A 14,014-nucleotide genomic window follows, 5' to 3' on the forward strand; every position below is an offset into this window, starting at 1 on the left:
AATGTGTGACTAAGATGAAGTACTCTGGGTATGGAGCATATTTATTTGTTGCTTTGTGTGCATCCACCATGTATAACTATGTGTTCTGGTTTGCTAATGCTGCCCTTTTGCAAAATACCAGAAATGGATTGGCTTTTTTAAAGGGGGTTTATTTGGTTACAAATTTACAGTCTTAAGGCCATGAAGTGTCCAAGATAAGGCATCAGCACAGGGTACCTTCACTAAAGAAAGGCCATTGGCATCTGGAAAACCTCTGTTAGCTGGGAAGCTAACAGCTCTGTGGCTGGTGTCTGCTTGCTCCCAGGTTGCATTTCAAAATGGCGTTCTCCAAAGTGCTGTTCTTGGGGCATTTTGTCCTCTCTCAGCTGCCGCTTCTCTTCAAAATGTCACTCTCAGTTGCTCCACATCTGGGCCTGTGTGGCTCTTTTTAAAGTACTCAAGTGATCCAATAAAGACCCACCCTGAATGGGTGTGGCAACACCTCCATAGAAATTATCCAATGAAAGGTCTTGCCCACAGTTGGTTGAGTCACACCTCCATGGAAACACTGAACCAATAGTTTCCAACCTAATCAACACTAGTAAGTCTGCCCCCACAAGATTGCATCAAAGATAATGGTGTTTTGGGGGACATAATACATCCAAACTATCACACTGTTATTTGCTTTCTGGTGGTTGAAGAAGTACAATAACTTTTATTTCTCAAGAGTTTACAATCAGGTTGAGAAGACAAAACAAATAGACATAAAACAGCCAAATTTTCCAATTTGTAAAATGAGATTGAACTACCTCAGTGGTTTTCAAACTTGACTGTACGTTGGAATCACCTGGGAAATATTAAAAAAAAAAAAGTTATCTAGCCCTACTTCCATGGATATAGGTTTAATTGGCTTAGGGTGTAGCTTGGGGAACTGGCATTTTTAAAAAACAACTTCCCAGGAGATTCTAACAAGCCGCCAAGTTTGAGAACCACTGAAATAGATTACATTTAAGGTCCCTTCTAGGTATAACATACTATGACACTAAATCAAGAAAATTAAGAATAAAGTGTATATTATGAACCACAAGTTAAAAAGGGAGTCTAACGAAGAGAAGAAAATGAGGGAGAGCTAAACTAGATGAGAAAGGCTTCATGGAATAATGGAAGTTTATATGGATCAATGTGGGTAATTTGGATGGATGTTACAGAAACCAAATCTAACTTAGGGAAAACAGACTTTATTATAGAGGTATTAGGAGCTCACAGATTCATTGGGGACTTAGGAGAAACAGACTTTAAAATAGGTAGAAAAATCAAAGCCCTTGCAGAGGATAACAAATTGGCACTACAGAAGCAGTCACATAGCAGATTCCATCTCTGGGCTGAATAAATGCCAACCCTCTCACTTCTCTTTGAGACACTTACTTCAGGAGTCAAAGGTTTTCTATTGGATGAGTTTATGTCACCTACCTGCCCCTTGACCATACAGGGCAGTAAAAGGAAAGATATAGTGGAAGAAGCCTTTAGGGACCCTCCTGGGGGTCTTGTTGGGCTAGTAAATTCAACTGTTTGCTCTTCCATTATAGAAGCCAAGGGAGAGGAAATATTCCAAAAAAGAAGTTAGGGTGTTGTTACGAAGTAATGAATTCTCAGAGGCTAAAAATAATAGTCTATGGCACTATATATTATAAAAAGAATATGGATATGGGCGTGGCATATGGTGTATTCTGCATAAGGCAATCTTAGAAACAAGGTGCATGTATGGAGGACTATGAAGAGAACAGTTTTATTTTTGACATTTCTCTCCTTATCTGTCTAAAGTACTCTCCATGATTTTATCCATTCCCATAACTTCAATTGCAATCTGTACCTTGATGATTCTCAAATTTATATCTCTATCCTAGATCATGTTGCTTAGTTCCAAACTTGAGTTAGATTATAATATTTATTTCTTCTGAAGAGGATCATACTTCTGGCTTGTTAACCCTGTAACTTGCAATCACCTTTCTATAAGGGAAATACATCTTCCTACCCAACTGATGTTGACTTTGGCTATGTGACTTGTTTCAGCCTGTAGAGTGTGAGCAGATATAATATTAGACCCATCTAAGCAGATGCTTGAAGTCATTGCAAGGTAGCCTCTGGGCCTTCACCTAAGAATGAAGGTATCACGTGGAATAGCACTGAGTCAAGTCCAGCAAAACTGCAGCAGCTGACACACATTCTAAACAAGAAACAAACTTGTATCATAAACCAATGAAATTTGGGGGTTGTTTGTTATCACAGTTAATCTAAATTTTTCTATTTAACTTCCTACTGTTCCACAGTCACCCTAAACTCAAAATGCCTAAAATTGGACTCATCATCTATTCTAAATCTGCTCCCTCTTTCTATGTTCCTTGTCTCAAAGATTAGCATGACTGGCAATTTTATTTTCTTCATTTCCTCTCAGCCTCTCCCCTACCCCACATATCTAATTTAACCAAGTCTTACAGATTCTATTTCCTTAATATCCTTCCTTTTCTAACCTCTCCTCTTTAATCCCTTAGCTACAAAAATAAAGCCCAGACTCTTAGGCATGGCATAAAAAAGGCTTCATAATCCTAACCCCACCTAACAATGTTTGTGATGCGGTTGATTGAATAAATAAAAGGAACAAACAACCAATCTAAATGAGCACAAAGTACAGTTTTCACACTAGTTTGAGGTTATTCTACATAAATACAATTCAGCCTCCTTATGGATGGACCTTGAAAACCAAGAGCCTTTTATAAGAGATTTTAATCTTATTTGCTTTGACTCTTAAGGTTCTCATGACCTACAGAACCCCGACTGTGTGAAGAAAAACAAACAACACTGGTCAGAAGACTTTTATGGGTCATATTACCTTGGGCAAATCTCCCAATTATCCAACCTATGCTCTCATCTGCAAGGGATAAATAGTACCTGTCCTGCTTGCTTCTCAGGGTTGTTGTGAAGATCAAATGACACAATTCTAACAGCACTTTGAAAACTATAAAGCCTATAAAATAGGTTTTAATTTTTTTTTTTAAAGCTCAGTATTATTTTTTAGAACTGGGAGCCCAAAGTATGGTTTTTCATGAAGTTAAGGGCTTGAACTAGGAAATTAGAATCAGAACTCATGCTCTTGGGATAGAGGAAAAATGTTGGAAGTTGTCAATTGTGGGGAAGGAGTAGGAGCCTGGCAATTCTGTCATGGCCAAGCAGGTTAGCCTAGTAGCCTGATATAAAATGGAAACAGATTCAAAATTTTTTAAAAGGCGTCTCTGGCTTAAATTTTGAGTGACCAACATGTGTTTGGGGAGAAGATAGAAGAGGCTTAGGTTTACCTAACATGTGGACCCCAAGACTAACTTTATATGCATATAATTATACACAATTTTAAAAAAATGACACATTTAAGCACTTTTTTCTCACTCTGTAGAGGTCGTGGCAACCCCTAAATGATGTTGGCATGGCACTTTGAGATTTGAGGTTAAAAGTAAAAAAATAGTAGACTTGTCAGTTATTTCCACAAGGAGTGACTCATGTAGTACATTCAGTAGTAGTTGCTTAAGTGAAAAGATTTAAAAATTGTAACTCAGTATCAGCTGCCTACATTATCCAAGGTTTTAAAGTATATTCATCATCATCCAGTCAGAGATCAAGGATCTCTCATTGAGTATTAGTAAGCAACTTATTAAACAGGAAATTGCATCAGAAGTAATGGAGTCAGCATTGTAATGATGATAATTAAAGAAACAATATTCTTTATCCCACATCCATCTTGAGCATCAACAAAAGTTTACATGTTCAATAGGAGTATGTAGTATTATTCCAGAGAGAATTTAATCTTTGACTCAATATAGGTAATTAATATTTTTAAATACTTCAAATAAAATAATCACTAGGATTAGTAAAATAAAGGTCATGATCTTAGTACTCAATTTGATTAGGTTATAATAGAAAAAATTAAGGGGGCACAAGGCAATTATTCTTCCTAGAAATTTATTCTATTAATTAATATAAATGTAATCAGGTTAGGGATATGAGTGTTGTGGAAATCCTTAATAATGTTTTACATCCACAGAGCCTTCATCCCCCAAATATCTTGCCCCATAAGAAGATTGTGTTAAATTATATCAATAAAGCAGAGAGTGGGTGGAAAATACTGAGTGTGACCTTTAGTAAGTCCGCAAACAAGTTGATCTGGAATGGCCATGAACTCAAAGAAACTTAGTAATAATCCCTCTTTATCTCTTTGACATACTACATAATTCTCCCCTTGTGGGCAAGGCTTGGACAAAGCAATACAGTAGGCCAAGGTAGTCATTAGTAGCTCTGCTTCCCCATCTGCACTCCACACACCCCCTCTCTTTTTCAATCCGTATGTTAAAGACAATCTTATGTAATTTTCTTATTTTTAATACCATATTTCTTTAAGAAAGGCATAGGATTTAGCCCTCCCTCATTTTAATATTCCTGACAGCTATCATTTTCTCTTACCACACTTGGTCTTTTTCTCCCTTTCTCTGAACTTGTTTTTGCTCTTCTGTCTCTTTTGTCATCCCTTCCTGAGATTATATTGTAATATAGTATAAAATTAATGGTTGGATGGTAGAGTCAAACACCCAGATTAACTCCTAACTCTTGTATACACTAGCTTTGTGACCGTGGGTTACTCAACATCTCTGCCTCAGTTTTCTCATCTGAAAAATGAGAGACAGAATAGTACTTATCTCATTGAGTATTTGTAAGGATTAAGTGAGTTAATATATGTAAAGCCCCTAGAACAGTGCCTGGCATAGAAAATGCTATTTCCTTTAAAATGTAAGTGTTCCAAAGGCTGGGGTTTTTGTCTATATTATTCACTGCTGTGTACCCATCACTGCTATATCCTAATCACTTAGAATGGTGCCGGAAATGGTTGTTGAATCGATCAATTTGAGTCTTCTCTCAACTTCTACCATATTTATCTCTATAATTACTGTCTTTTTAGCCCTGTTTCCTTTTTCCTTTTCTCTTTGGGTCCTCTTTGTTACTACTTCTGCAGTCCTTCCTTTCAGGTTTCCATCATCCTCTGTTGACAGTCCTACGTCCTATGTCTGGGTTTAAGGTTTTTGGGTGGAGTAAAATATCACAAATTAAATATTTATTAATAATTATTAGTCACGGGGTTACCAATGAAAAGATAAAGAAGAAATCCTTAAGCAAGGAAAAGTGAAAATACATCATTTTAATAAAATATTTTTACATTAAATTTGTGAGGATTTCTGTTTCAGTCATTTGTACACAGTTCCAGCTGCTTGAAAATCTGCCACTTTTACCAATAATTTTATTTTGATTCAAACATAAAAATAGTTGAAAGAATAGTATAATAAACAGTTTTAAATCCTTCACTTGGATTTACTAATTATTACTATTTTATTGCATTTGATCTCTCCCTTTCTCTTTTTCTCTATTTCCCTCTTGCTGCTTCTCTCTCTCTCCACACACACACACACACACACATACATGTATGGACATCCTTTCATTAGTAAACATTTGAAATTAAGTTATAGTTGTCATACTTCACCACCAAATACTTTAGCACACATCTGAAAAGAATAAATTCCTACACAACCACTTTACCAATATCTCACCTAAGAAAATTAACATTAATTAAATAATATCATTTAATATAGAGCTTGTAATTAACATTTCCCAATAGCCTCCAAAATGTGTATTTTAGATTTTATTCCTCTGATCTAGGATTCAATCAAGGTTTATGAATTGCAGTTGGTTAGGTCTCTTTAGTCTGTTTCAATCTAGATTGGAGCACCCTTATCTTTTTTTTTTCCATGAATGACATTGACTCTTTGAAGAGTTGAGGCCAATTGTCTGATAGTATGCTCCACATTCTGGATTTTTCTGAGTACTTCCTTATGATTAGACTCATGTTAAATACTTTTGACAAGAATTCTACATGGGTGGCATTTTGCACTTCTTATCGCATGTAGTGTTAGGTTGTTCCAGTTTTGCTTAGGCTAGGTTTGATCGCTTGGTTAAGACGGTGATTGTTGGGGAATGTAATTAAAAACAAAATCTCCTGCTTACCCAGAAAACCTCTCCACAAAAAGTAGAAGAGAAATAAAACAGTTTTATTATTGAATAAGTATTAAATGGGATGTGCATCACAGGTAACTCACTAAAGAGATTGTGAAGACAGAAAGAAATCTGACCCATATGGCCACATAGGTGCAACCCATTTCAAATATAGTCTCAAGATAAGCGATAGCTTGTCTTCAAGTAAGAGGACTTGACAGCACTATTTGTCACTCATGGTTCATCCTAAATTTACCTAGTAATTGGGGTAGCCACTTGTGTTTCATAATTGCCTTTATCCAAAGGAAAAAAAATAAACTTTTCATATCTTTATGATAGCTGATAGGTTTGCAACTTGGAGCCAGGCACCCACAGAAGTTAGGCTTGTACCCGCTTACAGAAACTGACAGAGAGGGGTGCTATCTTGATTACATTTCAGAGAGATGGTCCCAGGTCCATGAGGAAGACAATCTTGTGTTGCAGGGTTGGGAAGAAGCTTATTTAGATTTTATGTTTAGGGGAATGGCATTTAGAAACCAAGATCTGGGTACTAGGAAAGCTAATCATTTCTGTGTTAACTGTAGACCTTTTCAGCAGACAGAGCTGGGAATAAATCTTATTTTTAATACCAGGTTTGTAGATTGTTCAGAAGTCAAAACTATATAACATGATTTATTCAGAGAAGTCTTATCTATATCCCTATCTCCATTACTTATAGGTCACATTTCTTTTATTTTTAAAAAATTAGTTCTGGCTTATATTTCCAATATTTCTTTTTGCAAAAGTAAGCAGAGACCTTTTGATATATGCATTTTCCTTTCTTTCTCACACTTTTTCATCTAACTTTTTTCACTTAAAAATATGTCATGGAAATCACTCCATATCACATCATAGAGAACTTCCTTATTTATTTTAATTTTTTTACTACTACATAGTTCTCCATTATGTTGCTGCATCATAATTTATTCAATTAGACCATTAGGGATGGGAACTTGGGCAATTTTCAAATGTTTACTATCACAAATACCAACAGAATGAATAACCCTTCACAAACATTGTTTTATATTTATGGAGGAATCTTCAGAATGAATTTCTAGAAGTTGAGTTGCTTGGGTAAATGTATATGCAGTTTTATTAGATATTATTAAATTCTTCTTCACAAAAGTTGTAATAATTTGCACTTCCACAGTTTAAATAGTATATATATATATATTTTTTGAGTGAAGTTAAGCATCCTTTCTTATGTTTAAAAGCCATTTTGTTAATGTTTTCCTGTGACCTAACAATGTTTCTTGGCATTTTTCTACTGGGTTTTGAATTCTTTCTCCCCTCAATTTTTTTTTAAATGCAGTTGTATTCAGATACATTCACATACCATACAGTCCATCCGAGGTATACAATCAATGGCTCACAGTATCATCACATAATTGTGCATTCATCACCATGATCAATTTTAGAACATTTTCATTACTCCAGAAAAAGAAATAAAAATAAAAAATAAAACCCAAAACATCCCATATCTCTTATTTCCCCCTGTTATTGACCCCTATTAATGGTGTGGTAATTTGTTACCATTGATGAAAGAATATTAAGAATTACTGCTAACTATAGTCCCATAGTTTGCAATAGGTACATTTTTTCCCATATATCCCTCTATTATTAACTCCTTGTAATAGTGTCACACATTTGTTCTAGTTCATGAAAAAAATGTTTAATATTTGTACAGTTAATCATGGTCATCATTCACCACAAGATTCACTGTGTTACACATTCCCCTGTTTTAACCTCCAGCTTTCCTTCTGGTGACTTATATGACTCTTAACTTCCCCCTTTTCCCTCTCTATTTTAAGGGCTCTTTGTATTTTAAGGAGACTAACCCTTTATCTGTGATACAAATTTTATATATTTTCTTATATATTGTCAATAGTATTTTAATTCTAGTTATGTTTTTTTGCCATTGAGAAATAAAAAAAACTTTTTATTTTTTCTGGATTTGGGGTTTTGGTTGAAAAGGCTTTTCTCATGTCTACATTGTAAAGGAATTAACCTATGTTTTCTGTTAGTATTTGTATGGCTTCTATTATTTCATTTTTTAAAAGTATGTATGTATATATTTAGATCCCTGATCAATTTGGAGTTTATCCTAGTGTGGTAGATTGAATTATGTACCCCAATTTAGACAAAATCTTAATCTGCAGTCCTGTAAGTAAGAGATCTTGAGGATGCCATTTTAGTTAAGGTGTGGCCCAACTGAATAAGAATAGGCCTTAATTCAGATTACTGGACTCCTTTATAAACTGAAGAAATTCAGATACAGTCAGAGAAAGCCACAGGGATAAGCCAGAAGCTGGAAGTCAACAGAACCCAGAAGAGAAAGGAGAGGGCCTCAGCACGTGATGAGAGAGCCATGAACCCATGGATTGCTGGCCAGCCAGAACTCTGGGAAAAACCAAGAATTCTAACCTCTGAAATAGTGAGCCAATATATTCCTGTTTTTAAGACAAACCATTGTGTAGTAGTTGTGATAGCAGCTCAGGAAAACTGAAACACCTGGTACAGGGTGTGAGGTATGAACCCAGTTTTACTTTTTTCAAATTGCTATTTATTTAAAATTCCATCTTTTCCCCAGTGATTTGAGATTCCACTTTTATATTATTCTAAATTTTTCTAGGTACTTGTTATTTCTGGATGTTTTTTTCTGTCTCATTGTTCTGCTTAATCATGTACAAGTACTACATTGTGTAAATTATGGAAGCTTTGTAGTATGTTTTCCTATGGGTGGGGTTAACTCTCCTTTTTATCCTACTTCTTCAGAATTTGTATTTCTATTTTTACATATTTAGTTTCCATATAAACCTTAGAATCAACCTAACTCCAGAAAAAAAAGAAGTGTCCTACCCCCACCCTATTGACATCTTTATTATGTAGTCTCGTACTCAAAAATATGAGATGTCTTTCCATGAACATACCATTTTAAAGGAAGTACTAACACAATACTTTGTTATTAGAAAGACACACATTCTTCTGTCTATAAATCTTCTTTAGTAAGCTTTTTAGTACCTATAAATAAAACTAGATTTCAACTCACATCACTAACCAAAATAAATTTCACACATAATTAATTAAAAGCAAAAGTTCAAATTACTGAATTCCGCTAAATTTTACACATAGGAGCAGGGAGCTCCCGGACTCAGTCCTTCCACCAAGACGACTATTAAACAGACAGGAACCGTCTGAAACAACTTCTCTGAGGCCCCAGAGGCCGGAAGAACACTGTAGAGCATTCATGGAAGAGCGGGAGGAAGCTGATAAACTACGGTAAAGTACAGTGAGGTCCTCTCTCCTTGCTGCAGCTGCCAGTGCCCACCCACTCCCACTCTGGTGGCAGGCTGCCCACTGCTGGCTAGCTCACTGGGGTCAGAAAGGGTCATAAAAATCCTCCTCCCAAAGAACAGGGGTGGGAATGGCCAACTACTGATCACAACTTTTGATTAGCAAATTCAGATTGCTGGGTCCCAGCTCTGATCCAGTGTTTCAACCTGCCTGGACAAGGACAAAGGCAGCCGCAGCCATTGTTTCAAGCCCTCCCCTAACAGGGACAGAGGTGGTGGAGATTTTAAAACACAGTACTTCCTCAGGGCTCTGGCGGGCGGGGTGGGGGTGCAGGGGTGGGGGGTGGGGGACAGTTGGCTGAAGGGCTGCGTTACTGGGCAGCTCAGGAAAGCACAGATTTGGGGAGCCATCAAAGAGAACTTTGGTGCCCTTCCAGATCCCCTCCCCAGTGAACTTTGGAGCCAGTTTGGGCCCCTTGTGGGTCCCTGACCCATAGGTCACTGTTTGAATTGTAAATGTAGAAAGGCTTTTTATCATTCATTATTAAAAAAGAAAGAAAAATGTATATGAGTGAATGTGAAAAGATACTCGAATTATATTATTAAGTAAAAAAACAGATTGCAAAGCAGTATATACAGCATGACTCCAGATTATAAATAATAAAGTATATTTATGGTTTTGTATATTATGTAATACATATAAACACATACACATATGCATATATTATAGACATAATATGTATAGACACAATATGTATATACATACATGCTTTTTGTATATACATACATACACACATATATATGAAATATACATATGGAGAGAAAGAGAATTCTAGATTGATACACAAACTGGTAACAGTTGTTATCTTTAGAAAGTCGCAGGCATAAGAAGTGGGAATTAGAGACACTAGCTATTTGCTTTATGTGTATACAGTTACGTAATGGTCAATATTATGTTAATAATAAGCATGTACTTAATAATACTTTAAAATAATTTTTAAAAACTAAAAATAAAAGCAACTAAGAAACCAAAGTAAAAGATGGATAAGAGTAGGAAACACAATATTTAAAATATCTAAAAAATTTTTAAACATATATTATACTCTATAATGTGGAAAATTCTGAAATTTTTGCAACAAATATCAAAGGGCCTTATATACTTTGTAGGTAAAGTATGTTCTAATTAATGGGTAAGAAAATACAGCAAGAACCCACTAGACATATACAAAAGAAAATTGGAATCCTTGGCAAAATAGTAGTACAAATGATGAAAATTATTTCACTAAAAATCTAAGTCATATAAATTTGAATAGGCATAATCTCCTCCCCCCAACTTCCAATCAGATTAGGAAAGTTTTAAAAATTTATTTATTGCTTACAGTATATAATAAAGCAACCAAACACTGGGACAGTGAGGTCAAATGGGATGAATTGGCATAGACATTCGAGACTAGAGTTCTACATTAGACATAAAGAGATTTTAAAGTGTCCATATTCTTTGATATGGCAATTAAGCTTTTGGGAATCTGCTGAAAAGAAGTAAATCAAAATGCAGTCAAAATTCTAGTGGAAGAACTAGAAATAATTCAAAGAAATCATCCAGAACTAAAATCTGACATCTAGAGTTCATTGCAGTAATTGCATGGTATCAACTAAAAATCTTGCTAACACACAGAGATGCTTACAAAACCTAGTTAACATCGTCCAGAGCAGACAAGACAATACATAAAGAGAGCTGAGCATATTAGCTGTATTGACTGCTTTCATCATCAGCTGAAGTCCTGGAGCTCTCCTCGTGTCTAATCATGGCTGTACCATGAAATAACTGCCATTTACCAGGGCTCTTTTTTCCGCAGTATAAGCCATTAAGCTGCTTGCAGAACTACTTACCTATCTACTTGCTCCCTCCCTACATTCACAATGGAATTTCTCTAAGGAATTTTTGACACTGGTAGTCACCCCTTCCTAAAACAGTTCTGGCACGGTTCACCAATATTCTCCAGGTCATTGTTTCCACTGGAGAATTTTCTTTTTAAATTTTTTGTTTGTACATTAATACATGTTCACAGTAATAGCTTCAACAGTACAGACAGTTATAATACAAAAAGTAAACTTCTCAGTAGTCAATTCCTTTCCCCCAAAGATTCAGTTATTTAATAATTTAAAGCATAGACTGTTCAAAAAATGTCCATGTTATTAAAACCTGTGTTTAACCACTTCTACACAAACATATGCATACATTTATGTAATTGCTTTGTATATAGTATTCATGTACCTCTTTTCCATATCAGCAGTTTTCTAGTGTTCCACAGTATTCCATCAAATGGTTGTAACATATTTAATCATAGAGTTACTTAAAAAATACTTAATTTTATTTTACCTTTACAAACAATGCTGTACTTAACATCCTTTTATATAAATCTTTGTATAGCTGGTATATAGCAATAGGATAAATTTTAAGAAGTGGAATTAAAAGGAACATGCATTTTAATTTCAGGTTCTGGGTCTGTTTTCTGTTAATAAATATTTCTTATTGCAGTAAAACATACATTCAGAAAAGTGCCTAACTCATAATTGTATAGAATGATGAGTTTTTCACAAGGTGAACACACTTGTGATCTCTACCCAGGTCAAGAAATCATAAAATTACCGGAAGTCAGAAGCCACTTTCCTGCCCTCATCAAATTACTATCCTTCTGAAGGGTAACTATTTACTGACTTCTAAAATTTTGCCTGGTTTTGAGCTTTATATAAATGGAATATTACAGTATGCACTCTTGTTCCTGGCCTCTTTGGTTCAACATTATCATTTGATATATGCATTTAAAATATTTGATAGTGCAATGGAAAATTTTCATTCCTTATATATTCTTGACCTCCCAGCATAGTTTTGACACTGATGACCAACCCCCCATCACGAAAATCTCCTGGCTTTCCTACTATCTCCTGGCTGTTCCTTCTTCTATTCCAGAGCCTTCCTTAACTCAACCTTAAACATATGATGCACTAAAGGTCCAATCCTAGGCAATCTTAGCCGAACTCTTTAGCTTCTGTTACCAACTATATGCTGATGACTCCAAATTTATCTCTCTTGCCCTGACAGCTTTTCAGAACTTTAGACTCAAAGAGCCAATTTGATCCCATCACTTGCATGTTTCAAAATTCAACATCCCCAAACTCTACACACCATCTCCCCTACTCCCAATTGCCCCAGACCTGGCCCTGTTTTAGTGCTTCCTATCTTGGTGGAAAAATACCACTAGCCCTAGGTTTCATAACACAGAAACCTAGAAATCATCCTTGACATCTCTCTGACCACACTCTATAGCCACTAAGTTACTTAGTCCTGACTTTTCCTCCTATAGCTGAGGTATCTGTCCACTTCTCAGGATAATCATTGCCAGCATTGAAATCTAAGCTACCATCATCTCTTGCTTGAGACTGTTGAAATACCTCCCAATTGATCTCCTGAACTGATAAATACTCTGCTTAAAATTCTTCAACAGCTTATGTTACATTGCACAAATTCCTTAATTCAGCATTTAAGATCCTACGTGATCTAGCCCCTTCTTTATTCTTGCCCTTTCCTTCTCTTTCTCTTCTACTTGCCCTTCTCTCCTTACTCTAGGCATTTCCTCACACATTCCTTAAAAGGATCAGAATTATTTTTCACACTGTCAAAAGAGTGTTGAAAATGGAGCAAATATATCCAGCCAGGTTATCTGGAAGATTAAAAATAAGTATATGACGTTAAAGGTGAAATTTGAGAGGCAAAAAAATCTTTTTCAAACCAAGAGGTCCATTGTGGAGGTGGGGGTGAAAAATTCAGGAAGCAATGAAATAAAGGAATAATTACCCTCAAAGAGTTCCAAGCTGCTTAAGAGGTCAGTTAGCATAATGACTAACAAATCAGACTTTGGGATCAGACGAACCCAGGTTCTGATCATGAGTCTGTCACTTAAAACCTGTATATCTTTTGGTGAATCATAACACCTATGAGCCTGAATTTCCATATAAGACAATACTTTATCCTCCACAAGGATTGTTATGTACATCTAGTATTTGTCACAATTCGCAACACATAGTTAAATGTTAAGTAAATGGAAGGTGTATTATTATTAGGAAGAAAATGAGACTATAATAACATGCCATATATCAGGCAGGAGTGACTCATGCTTAATCAATGCTAAAGATAATGAGTATCCCTGGGGCAGAAACTAGACCACTTTCTCCCATGAGGTTTAAGGACTCCAGTTACCTTGTGCTTTTCCCTATGGCCCCAAGAATAAGTTTCCAGGCAACCAGCTGCTGGCTCAGGATGACCTAAGTATATCTTCACTCCCAAGGAGTCTTATTTTTTATTAAGACCATGGTCTCTTTCAGTCAATGTTTCCTTTTTTCAGAATAAACAGTTAAAATTTGGATTTTTCCCCCTCAGTCTTTATGTTCAGGATTTTGTGACCTCCACTGGGATAAAAAAAAAAACAATATTTTCTGTATGGCTAAGTCAACTTTATCCAGAGTAGACAAATCCAACCATTGTTTTGTGCTTGCTTTTATTGGAAATGGAAGAACACAGCTAGTGATGTTTATCTCTTCCTTTACTGTCCTTGAAAGAC

Source organism: Choloepus didactylus, chromosome 7 (assembly GCF_015220235.1).
Source record: "Choloepus didactylus isolate mChoDid1 chromosome 7, mChoDid1.pri, whole genome shotgun sequence".
Taxonomy (NCBI): Eukaryota; Metazoa; Chordata; class Mammalia; order Pilosa; family Megalonychidae; genus Choloepus; species Choloepus didactylus.